Below are 13339 nucleotides of genomic sequence, written 5' to 3'. Positions count from 1 at the left end.
TGAAGTGCTACAATGATATAATTATGTGTGCGCTTGCAGATCCTTTTCATTCATATATATTATTCTTTCTAGTCACATAAAATTTTAAAGCACTACTTAGTATTATTCTAGTAGTAATGTTAGGTAGTACCAATGGGCATCTCTTGCACTATCATTAGGGATGACAACCTAGTTCAAGTAATGCTAAGAGATGCAGGAATATAATAGGTGGCTACTTAAAACAAGTGACAAGTTAATAAATACCAACAAGCATTTCTAGCGCTGTTCCTGGGGAAGGTAGCTAGGCAAAGGAAGTATTGATAAACTTATACTTATTGATATGATCGAGATAACCATTGACCTCTGGTCGAGCAGGATTACCCTTGTTTTGTCTACTTTTGTATCTTATGCAGGGTAATGTATGATCGGTTTTGACCTTCCGACAAATTACGTTGACGATCCAGAAGCATTACTCAAGAGGACTAAGGCTAAACTGAGGAAAGTTTCAGCTTTAGAGTCAGAGGACAACCATATAAGGTGAAGCTTAACACCTAAATTTGAAGCCATGGCTAACAAGACTCTCCGTGAATTCTCTGCTCCAACTACAGCCAACATCCGTATTGGACTGACAGTCAATGTTGGAGACAATGGATTCGAGCTCAAGCCAGCTCTCATCAACATGGTGCAAGCCAGCCGGTTTTTATGGGAAGGCACATGAAGATGCAAGTGCTCATTTCCAACACTTCCTAGAGATCTGTAGCACTTTCACTATCAAGGGAGTAACCAAGGATGCCATACTACTTCGCCCTTTCCCATTCTCACTTTTGAGGAAGGCTAAATAGTGGTTCTATGCCAACAAAGATAGAAATACAACATAGGATAACTACTCTACTGCCTTCCTAGCAAAGTTCTTTCCCACAGACAAGACCAATGCTCTGCGTGGGAGAATTTCAAGTTTTCGGCAGCAACATGATGAATCTATCCCTAAGACATGGGAACACTTTCAAGACTACATAGCAGAATGCCCTCATCATGGGATGGAGAATTGGCTACTCATGCAAACTTTCTACCATGGGTTGACAATAGTACCCGTGAGACTATGGATGCTGCTGTGGGAGGAGCTTTCCTATCACTCACAATCCTAGCTGCAACAGCTCTTGTGGAGAAGATGGCCTCCAACCAAAGCTGGAATGAAGAACGTACTCAAACCTGCAAGAGAGGTGGAGGTATGCATCAACTCAATGAGGTAGACATGTTGTCTACCAAGATGGACCTACTGATGAAGAAGCTTAAAGACCAAGCTAATGAGAAACAAGCAGTGATGCACATTCATGATTCCTGCATGACATGTGAAGTATGTGAAAACACTAGGCATTTAGGGAACAACTATCCTGAAACTCAAGAGGATGTGAACTTCATCAACAACAACAACTATCGTCCTCAACAAAATCAAGGATGAAACCAGCAACAGAGGCCAAACTACCATGGTAATTATCAAAGTAACTATCAAGGTAACAATTATAATAACTTCAATCAACCACCCTTGAGAGAATTAATTGACTGGCCAATCCAAACTTATAGAGGGATTATCTAGAAAGGTAGCTACCAATGATAAAATTCTAGAGAACATAAATAATAGAATGGATAGCTTTGCTTCTACCATTAAGAACTAGCATAGCTTTAACAAAATGATAGAATCACAAATAGCTCAGTTGTTTTTCCTCTGTCCGACAAAGGTAAGATTCCGAGGCAGCTGAAAGATCTAGAAACTATAAATCTTGTCGATATTCACAATACAGCTTACTACTACACACAATCATCGGAGGGAAGGTAGATAGATTATTCCCTATCCGACAAGAAAGGTGACCCTAGAAGACCTATCATACCCATCACCATTGGATGCTACATTTTCTAGAAAGTTGTCTATGAGTTCAGAGCAAGTGTCAACATCATGCTTAAGGTAATTTATGAGAAAATTTTAGAAGATCCCTTGTTGTACATAAATATGCATTTGTAGCTTGCAAATCAGTCACTCTGCTATCCCAAGGGAGTTCTTGAAGATGACATCATATGAGTGGGACAATCATATGTTCCCATAGACTTTATGGTTCTAGAAATAGGTGGAGATGAAAGGGCACCCATTATCTTGGGCCGACCTTTCCTGAGCACCGCGAAGGACATCATCTACGTGGACAGTGCCAATATTTGTTTCACAATTAAGGATAAAAGGAGTTCTCTTTCAAGAACTATATCTTGCAATCTCCTACACATCCACATAGATCATACTTTCCCAAAGAGACAATAGTGACCAAGAAGAAGAACCGAAGGAGGAAGAACAAGACCAAGAAACAGTCAACATGATCAATACACTCTGATCAGAGTACGACCACCTCCTTGCTTCACCATTCCTTGCTAAGAAGGATGATCCTGGTGTGCCAACGATCGAGTGTACCATTGGGCAAAGAATCTTCCACAACACCTTCTACGACATTAGATCGGACGTCAACATAATGTCCAAGATAACATATGAGTATTTGTTTGGTAATGAACCTTTGTTCCCTATATATATGCAACTGCAAATGGCAGACCAAACAATATGATTTCCTAAGGGAATAGCAAAGGATGTCATGGTCAAGATACAAGATCACTTTGTCCCTGCTAATTTTATGGTTCTAGACATGGGAGAAGACAAAGAAGATACACCTATCATCTTGGGAAGACCTTTCCTCAACACCATAAACGCGATCATCTATGTTAGATCTAGACTAGTCCACTTCCAATTCCCTGGAGAAAAGGAATGGATATGAGGAACCTGAAGAACCCATGAAAGATGAGCCTATTCTGCCTACGTCAAGTCCATAGACCAAATAGATATGGAAAGAGAAGGTGACATCATCAGAGTCACCATCACAAGAGGTGCAACCATCAAGGTCTCCATCTCCGAGACCGGATGATGCACCCAAAGAATGAAGGTCTTTTCTCTAGTCAAGTCCTGTCTGGAGGACTTAAAACCCGAATCCTTGTCGTGAGGTAACATTGATAGTTATCCATATTTACTTTCTAGCATTACGTAAATTATTTTTCACTTTAGCATATTTACTTTTCTGCAGTACTATAGAATTTAGAAAAGAAAATGAAAATTTTTGCATCATAAATTCGAAGCCCCATGTGAATAAATCTACTGTGTGTAAACATCCGTGGGAATATTCACCGTGGTGGCATCAAAATAAAAATACCATGCATATGTATTTCCTTTCCTGCATCTGAAAAAAAGATGAGAAAGACATCATACTAGAACTTTGTCAATTAGAAAATATGCCTATAACCCACAAGAATAGCCACTCTCCAAATGGCTGACCACTAACCCCTTATCATAATCCATGCCACGAGTTTTGGTGTTCTTGTTCATATTTTACAGGATGATACATAAGATCAAGAGCAAGTTCACTCGGTCATCTTCATCTCACTCCACCCGAAGTAAACCAACTTCCAGATGGATGAGAAGGACATCCACAGGCAAACCTGCTCTAAGAAGGATCACTCAACTTCAACATTCGACTACGACAACATCTAGCTTGGGGGAAGAGCATCCCTCATGTATCTATCTAAGTATTTCTTTCCTGTTTGGTTTTACTATTTTTGAGTTTGCTATATATTTGCTAAAGAAATAAAAAGATGCATAACAACTTGAAAACAAAATAAAAAGGTGTGTTTAGTTTTCTTTAAGTTTTGAATTTTAAGAGCTGAATAAAATGAAAGGACTCTGAAGATAATCTCTTAAATTGAAATGATGAATAGTTGCTCCGTTGTAATTCCTTTCAAGTACCTAGTTTTCAACCTTGAATTCTCCCGAGTTTTAGATATGACTGTTTGATATAAGAATTTACTCTGAGCTTGAAACCCGTGGGTGGCACATGTTTGATCTAAGTCTAGGTAATTGATAGATATGACATGAGATGGTCTGAGCAATTGTTTATCATTTTCCAAGTGATACTAGAGTTCCGAAGATTCACCTTTTGAAAAACTTAAAAAATGCTTCATGATGAGTTCCTTGTATGATGAAGCTTGAATTCCTAGCAGAGCCATATATGATATTTGGACTAAAAAACTTCCACATATATGCTGCTTGCTTTGCATTGAGTTTAGTCAAGCTTTGTTGATACCTTATGAGAGGTTTGTTATGCTCTTAAAATCAAGATCACGTACACACCACCCACATATGCACTACTCCTACACTAGGGGTAGGCACAAAACCATGCCATTCCATCTATATCCACCAAAAAATATTTTACTCCTACACTAGGAGTGATCACCAAAAATGTATGCCCTGTAGCACCCGGTTTTAAGAACAAAACCAGATACGCACCATATATGAGCCTAGGAAGTCAAATCTCATATATAGTTACAAATAAGGGTAATATCAAAAGACAATGCTTAATATAATGTATTATTACAAGAGATATAACCTTAAACAACAAATAGCGAAAGGACAACTCCGATCTTCGGGTGAAGACTCCAATTCCACAAGGGATAACTGACTGGTTGATCGCAAGCCTATTTCCTCCAAACTCTAGCAATATGTTACCCATTCGGGATTTTTATCCAAATAATTAAAAAATTAAGGAAGCGTAAGTACATGTCATACTCAACAAATATAACATGGGGTTCATGAGGCTCAAAGGGCTGACACTACTTTAACTACTATTAGCTTTTAATGAGTCACAATTTTAGCATAGGAGTAGCAACAAGTTTATCACAAGCCCATATAAACACATGATCAGGTAAACATGAATAATGAATAGCATAAACAGTAATCATTAGTGAGCATCTTCATCATCAGTATCATCAGTGTTCATCATCTATTCTGTAAGGGTCCAAGGCCGCTCGTGACCATGAGCACGGCTGATATACCAGTTTTACACTCTACAGAGGTTGTACACTTTCACTGTGAGTCATGATTTACCCTTTCACCCTGAGGTCATGAGCCTCTTAACCCACTACCAAGGAAGATCGATAGGGTTCACTATGAAGCCTTTCAAAGGTTCATCTAACAAGTTAGGGCCGCTAAGGTTTCCCCATCAATAAGCATGAACCCCCTCCAAGGAGTGACTAACAAAATACCAAGAAACCAAAGTGCACCCTCTTGGCAAGCTGAGATCATACCTGTCGGAGCCCCTCTTGCGCCATAAAGGTAACCACTAACAAGTTAGACAAGGTCCTCATACTGAGCTAAAGACAGAGCCATATAGTCCTCACAGTTGTACTGTAAGTCCTGGATGTTCGCTTACAGATAAGTCCTAAAGGAGAGGAATCTAGAGCACCATAAAAACTACCCAATGCTCTAGCCCCTTTGATTCCATGTTGCTAAAAAGCATCTTTTAGTGGTTAATGCATATACCATTAGTCAAGTTGCAAGATCATGGTTCTAGTTGAGCACTAGCATTATACTACCCAATGCAATACCACATAGGTGACAAGGAATCTAGGATATCAAATAGCTAAGAAAAATTGCTATAGTTGCCAAGGCAGACACATGCATATGATTAAAATGATATTAAGGTGAATAGGACAATAAGGATGATCCCATACTATACTTGCCTTAAAACTCTGATCTTCTTCTATTGAATTGTAACCTCCAAAAGACTTCTTCTGGATCACCAACTTCTTCTATATCACCAACGCAAAGCTCACCGACTGGACATGATCATAAAACACCACACAACCATCCATGCAATCATACATGAAGCAAACAATAAAACTAAATTAGAATAGTACATCAAACATAAGGTCAAGATGAAAAGTTTGTAAAATGAATCTATGTCTCGCTACAAACACACAGACATGAAAAGCACTCTAATCGGAGCTATAACGAAGAAGTTATGAATTTAGCAAGATTTCCTAAAATAAAATAATAGATTAAATCTAACCTTGAATTTCAAAAGTTGAAAATATATTTAACAGTAGTATAAACATGTAGATTACGCAATTATGAATCTAACGCAACTTGAACGGGTCAAATTGGAGTTAAAACAGAGATTTTATGGACTAAAGAAAACTAGTGGCAAAACTATAAATAAGTGGATCTTCTATTTTGAATTAAAATAAATAAAAATTAGAATTTTGAATCTAGAGTGGACTATGGGTACAAATAAGAAGAAGGACAAGGGCTCTTTAGCAAATGTTCTAGTCGAAGGGGTACCGACCAATCTTGACCGTTGGATTGAATCTGGGTGGCCTGGATTAGAAGAGGGAGGGAGAAAGAATGCATAGTCGATTAGAACAGGGAGCCGACGCGGTGGAGGACATGGCCGACAGTGAGGGACCTCACCGGTGCACACAAAACCAGCCCTACAGGCCACGGTTGGACTCGAGAATTGCACAAGAAGATAGAGGACGGTGAGGCAACCTCACCTCAGCACTTTTCGTAGTTGGAGACAACACGGAGACGACTGCACGGTGCTCGGCGGCGGATGGCTATTGAGGTGCTAGGGCTATGGTGGTGATGTGGGGACAAGGCGAATGAGGCGACTGCTGTTGAAGGTTATGCGGGGTAGCGGCGTAGTGCGGGCGGCTGCTATTTGTGGCCTGAGGATCATCTTGAACAGCGCACAACAAGGCAGACGAGGCATGGTGGCGGTGGAGTCGGGCAGGTGGACTCCGCCTCAGGATACACACGGGGAAGACGAAGGTGACTCGGGGGAAGAAGGTGCTGATGCGAGGGCCCAGTTGTCCTAGCGTCATGGTGCCTGGGGCCAGGTAGTCCAAGGTAGATAGGGGGTAGGATGCGGCTACAGCGTGCGGCTGGCTGGGCTAAGATGGAGTGGAGCTAGGCTGCAGGATGAAGGAGAGCGAAGTAGGCCATGGGAACGGAGGAAAGGTGGGCCACAGCAGGAGAGAGAAGGAGATGGGCCACGTGAGAGCGGGAAGGCGAAGCAGGCCTTCAGGCCGATGCCAATAGAGAGGGAAGCGGGCCTGCAGTGGAGTGGGCCATGGGGTGAGGGGAAGGAAGTAGGCTGGGCCGGTGGCGAGAGAGAGAGGGAGAAGATTTTTTCTTTTTCTTTTTTTATTTTATTTCAAAACCATTTTCAAATCATTTTAAAAGCAATTTGAATCATTTTGAGTTTTAGATCAAAACCACTCATCACAATAAATCAAATGTAACGGCATGTATGCTCAAACATGTTGCTACCTTATGATAAATTTTAATTTAATGAAAAATATTACTTCCCTATGTTTTCATGAGCATAAAAATTCAAAATTAAATATTTTAACCCTATTTAAAAAACATAAAATTTTTAGGATGTTACATGCCCTATAGGATATCCATCAAATAATTGATCTAAAGTTCTTGTTGCTCTCTCTCAAAGTTTTGTTGCATGGAAACAAGCATGTGGCTATGCAAAAGTTATTCATAAAGAAGAGAGTTGAAAAAATAGACAAGTGTCCGAGATATTTAAAATAATGGGTACTCAGATGCCTGCCTGAAGAAAAAAGAAGAAAAATGAATAACATAGCCCGTGTTTTCTTGCAAAGTTATTTTCCAAGTTTGAAAAGAGAGATATGTTTTCAAGGAGCAGTAGTTGAATTAGGTTAGCCACCATACATCCACACACATACACATCTTGATTTGATTATATGACTTAACTCTCTTTGGATCTGAGGTTTGACTTTACAATATATGTATTGCAAGTCTGCTCTTTCATGCTTTCTCCACTCCTATGAGCTCCACATTAGCCTTAGTTGTTGGAAGAGAAAGGCATAACTATGGAAGAACCACCCGAAATAACATGCTTTCGGAGGCGCTCGTCTTCCACTAGACACTAAGCACCCCAAAAGTTAACTACATCGAATAGTTCCGTCGAGCACACCCCATGGGAGAACTCAAATCAATCCTCGTTTTACCTCTAGAATCCAATAATGAGTACGAAGCTTACAATACTTAGTCCATTTCATACAACAAAAGTTCTTGGAAATTATTTATTACAATACCAGGGTTCAAAGTGCGATAATTAAATAGCGGAATGAAAATAAACATCTAGCGGAAACTATACAAGGATCCGTCTAGTGCCCACCAGAAGAATCCTCCACACAAGAGCTACTCCTCAAGCTACACCTGCAATAGAGTAAAATAAACCCAGAGTACACAATGTACTCGCAAGACTTACCCTGACTAGTGGGAATAGTTTCCTGACTCCTAAGGGTATGATAGGCAGTAAGGTTTGTTGTTTTCTTTTTGTTTGTGGAAAGCATTACTAATAGTTTATCCTTACAGTCAAGTTTTATTAGCAGTCATGATTACTTCATTAGCTAACCATTCTAGGTAAGCACCTGTTCTACTTTTAAGCAAGGGTTGAGCAATTCAGAACCATTCACCATATTTTATCTTCCAGTTCTTACTATGATGCTAGACCATAGCCAAGTCATATCATCTCACAGAAATAGCGATTTGTGAACCAATGTATCCTAGCTGGGTACCCTCGAAACACATGCCCTATTTGTACCCCAGGCACAAACAAGACCAACCGATTACACTCATGTCACTGGGGTCCAGGTCCCCGTCCAAACTTCAACTCCAAGCCCCTACACTTGAGACCCGGTCTAAATATGGTGCTTATACCTCCACCTTTCCCTACCTCCAATTAGTTGGTCCAAAAAGAGCTGAAACCCACTGACAAGAGCGTAACAAGCCTTCTTGCTCCCATAAGCAAGTATGTGCTTAGGATAATAACTCTGTGATCTGACTACCATCCATAGCAACGGACAGTCCTCAATCGACATGGACAGGGAAAACAATGTAACCAAGCTAAGCCCTATGGCCACGGGACACAACTCGTCACACCCACCATAACCCATACCATATCCCTGCCTGGTCTCCATTTTCCTTTCATCATTTTTATCATGAGAGTAATTATAATAATCACCTATTGTGAGTAACGGCAGGTTACTCACGCTACCGAAAACCTAAACATAGCAGCTACTCAAACCTGCACTAGTAGAACTCATAGGACAGTTATATCTATGCAGGTGGTTTTCATAAGATTCCTGTAACATAAATGCACATGACATATGTATACAGTGATTATAAAAATTAAGGGGTTACACACCAAGGCTCGCCTTGGGCCTGACATGGTGTCAACTAAGTCAGTTAGTGGCAGCTCTAGGACCTCCTCCTACATGAGAATCTCCTCCTCATACTCCTCAATGATCTCCTCGAACTCATGCTCGCCAGTGGTCACGATCTTCCGCCGACTCGTTCTCTAAATGCATGCGATGATGATACAACACTTAGCATTTACGCAACATCAACTCTTAAAATAAGAATACACATATCAAGCTACTAAGCTAGCTCTAATGACTAAGATACTAAGCTAACTATCATCTTCATCAAGCAAAGTATTGGGTTCAACTAACAAACACTTGACTTTGCAAATTAAGGATATGTCTTTATTTTTACTAGTGATTTAATGTATATTGAAACAAAGAGCATTTAACTATCCAAATGCTTAGTCTATTCTAAGGCTACAAAAATTATAGTGAACACATAATAATACAATAAAACTGCTGTAAAAATTTTAGAATCAAAACTATCACCAATTCACCACAAAAATTCCTACAATAATCAACTTAATAATATTAAGCATTCTCATACTATTTAATAGCACCTAGTGTCAACACATATAAACATGAACTAAATACACTAACTGATAGATCATAATTTTAGGAACCTAACAAAATTGGATTCACAATTTTTGGATACCTACACGATTTTATATTAATTACCAAAGATCAGCTCAGAAATTAAATTAGAAAACTATTTACTAATTCCTTGGAAAAAGAAAATGGATTCTTCGCGTGGCCCACAATGTGCAGCCCACGTGACACAGCATGCACACAGTGGCCCACTGAAGTGGCCCACGCGCGAGATGGCCCGTGGCTAGCCTTTTTGCAACCACTGACCTCGGTTTCCTCCCTGAATCACACCAAAGTCCTAATACTATTTCCCCCTCTCATAGACCTTCTTACTTAACCCCTCGACCTTTCCCTAATTCACTCACTCGCACCCCTAGCGACTCAGTGCACAACGACGTAGTGGGCGGTGACACGGCGCGACCGTGTCAGCCACCTAGAGGCTCATGCTGGCCCGTCGGTCAGGCCTGACCTTTGACTACGGTCCAACCGCCTACACCAAGCAGCAATGAGGGGCGGTGAGATGCGCTGGAGTGAGCTGCAGCAATGCATGGTCATCCGCGATGACAGCGCACCCGCTCTAGTGAGCTAGGGGTTGTTACGGAGCTAACTGGCTAGCGCCTAAGCATTAGGAGGCTACCATGGGCCAGGATGAGGTGATAGTTGGAGTGGAGGATGGCGGAGGAGGGGTGGCCACGTGTGGCCCTAGTCCGTGCGGCGACTGCACCATGGTGGCGTGGTTGCGTCAATAGCGACGGGGAGGTGGTAGCGGTAGTGGTTCCTCTGGCATGCACAAGGTGGAGAGGGAGGCAAGGCAAAGCTAGTGGTGTAGGTGAATTGGATCAGGGGCAGATGGTAGGGGGACTGCCCTCGTCCATGGCAGATCATGGCCTTATCGGCACGGTGATGGGGAAAGTTAAAAATTGGAGCTTGGTTGTGCATGGTTCAAGGCTAGGTGAGGTCCGACAGCAAGAGGACTTGATGATGAAGCCATGGATGCACTAAATTGAATGGAGGTGATCGTTCGATGCTTAATTTGATGGCGCGGCTCGACGGTGGCAGCAGAGAGACAAACGAGGCACGACAGGTGGGCTCATCTCAGGTTCGCCTTGGTGGGGCACGATCAGCGTGATCTTGGAGGCACGCGCATAGACGCTATGGACAAGTGCGTGCATCCATGACCGGCATGGCCCTCATGGTGAAGCACCATAAATGAAAAGGCGACGGCGAGCTCGATCACGTGCGTGTGGCAGTGGTGGCCTTGAACTGGGCCAGCAGCGGCGTAGAGGTGTAGAGAGAAGCATGAACATGATGGTGAGGCGATGGCACCAGCATTGGCTACATTGTGATGCAAGGCGGGTCAGCAGTGCAACAACACGGTGGGGCTGGCGGTAGTACCGCTTGGCTACGCAAGCAGCAGCAGTAGCTCTGCATGCTAGAGTCCAGTGGTGGCTAGGCCACTACCAGGCCAGAGCAGCCATGGCCAGCCACATGCAGCAGCACGTGCGACCACCACATGACACCATGCGGCCGGGCCTGGTGATCATGCTCACCCAGTGGACCAGCCCAAGAACATGTCGTGCACGAATTTTGAAGCATCTATAAAAACTAAATGGTTGTTCTAGGAATTAAACCACCTTCACCGTGCTCTAGAGGGCTTATTAGGCTACCAACTTGAGCTAAAACACGACACCACTTCTTAACTCGATTTCACAAAATAAATTCCCAAACATGGCATTGTCTTGTTGTCTTGAATTTTGATTCCAAGTTCCATTTCTAGGCTATCAAAATGTTAGCTAACTGAAGTTATTTTTCTACAGCAAGGATTTCATTGTCATCTACAAAGTTCATACTCCAAACTTTATTTAAATGCCATATATATGTTCTATAGTATTTTTGTTCAATAAAAATTCATTTTAAACCCTACTTGATATACATGGGTTATGGAATAGCCTCTCATTTAACATTTTTATTGATCATCTTAAGTTACAAAAATGTTATCTACACATTCCATCACATATATTATCACATAAACATGATGCTGATGACATGATTTGGTAATTTGTTTAGGGCATAACACCGAGGGTGTTATAATAACTTCACTATTGCCTTGGTGAGGATCCACAAATACCACATATATTGAGAGACTTGAGAGTGTCATACAATGGAAGCTTTGAGTTTTATTATGAAAACTTACAAAAACTCTAGGAATAATGGTTGAACAGAGAACTTGAGACATAGTGCTTGACTTGATCGTTCTGTCTTTCAATTGCTCAAGACCCAAGTGAAGGCTAAAGCTCCATGGTTGAAGGTAATATGGGTAAATTTGAAAGTTAGATCGGTTTATTCGAATTCGGAGGAGAATGCTTGTTTGAACGCATGTGTAGTTTGGAGGAGTGAAAACATTGATGCAACTCCTGATCCATTTGCTGAGTTTAGTTTTGCTAAGGAACTAGCAAAGGTTAAGCTTGGCGGAGCTTGTTGATGGTAGTTAACAACCACTATAAACTATCAATAAAACATATATAAGGGCATAAATATGATCACCAACAAAGGTCTAGGGGTTTAAACTAACAAATTCTATGAGTTTGGATGAATCTATATTTTCTGCATGATATATTCAGAAAACCGTCAAGGTGGACCTACATGTCAGAATTAATTGCGCTTATCTATAGCAAAACAGACACCAGAAGGTTCCAGAAGACTTGAGAGGATTCCACACTGAGGCAGGGGCCTGAGTGGCTACAAGGTGGGGTCGGCTGGCCCCACCCGTAGGCCATCCGAACCCCCTAGGGCCCACATGTCAGTCCCCATCACAATGCTGATTCTCCACCGCCTCCTAGGTTACATCTACACTGTCCTTTAAGTCAGTTTGATCGAAGGGCTCACAATGGATGCTCCTGGCCTATATATACTAGCCCCTGAAACCCCTTGAGGCAATAAGTCATTTGAGAAGATAGAGACCCTAGTCATCCTCAGAGCTCCACCATATTTTAGGGCATAGCTAGTTAAGCTATGTCCAGAGGGATACAAGCAGGCTTCGCTTGGATTCCTGATCTTGTCAAGAGCGTGGTTTGATATAATCTTTATACCCTCTCTCTTTTGTATCTCCATTACTTTATATGCTTGCTACAATTGTTATGACAATATTAGTATTTATCTAATTCATGTTCTTTGTTATAATGTTCGTCTACTTTGATTATATGCTTAGTATAGCTAGTTTATCATTATATCCATGCATAACTTCGTATAGCGCTCGCTCCGCTGCGCATGGGGTGAGTGGTCGACATTGTGTAAGCGTGGTGCTTATACATTGTTTACCTGTGGATACACCCTATATTCTGGGTCATGTGGTAGATCGTGGAAGTGACATTCCCGTTGAGTCCTTTGTAGTCCACTCCCCAAATATAGGCGCACGTAGGGTCCGATTATGAAGGAAGAACAAGCTCTGTTCTTAATCTTCCTTAGTAATATCCCTTATTTGTAGATATAAAGATGATCTTAGACATGACTACTAGGTGTAATTGCACTAATCAATGTATGCTTTGACTTGTAATTAAGAATGACTTAGGAATTATTCCTCTAATATTCTACTTAACCATGCTTAATGCCATAGAAAGGAGTACTCTGAGTGATTTATCATTGATCAATGCTTATCATATACATATTTTAT

The 13339-nt window shown here is 41.4% G+C and overlaps 1 non-coding gene across 1 annotated transcript; it reads right to left on the bottom strand.

The window, feature by feature from the left end:
- Nucleotides 1-909: 909 nt before the first annotated feature.
- LOC136462022 (small nucleolar RNA R71) lies at nucleotides 910-1018 on the bottom strand. The gene has a single exon (XR_010760550.1). It is a non-coding gene; the product is annotated as a small nucleolar RNA R71 (small nucleolar RNA).
- Nucleotides 1019-13339: the final 12321 nt, after the last annotated feature.

The sequence above is a fragment of the Miscanthus floridulus genome, chromosome 6 (assembly GCF_019320115.1).
Source record: "Miscanthus floridulus cultivar M001 chromosome 6, ASM1932011v1, whole genome shotgun sequence".
Classification (NCBI taxonomy): Eukaryota; Viridiplantae; Streptophyta; class Magnoliopsida; order Poales; family Poaceae; genus Miscanthus; species Miscanthus floridulus.
Note: the sequence above shows the minus strand (reverse complement) of the source record. Positions and strands in the feature narration are given on the sequence as shown.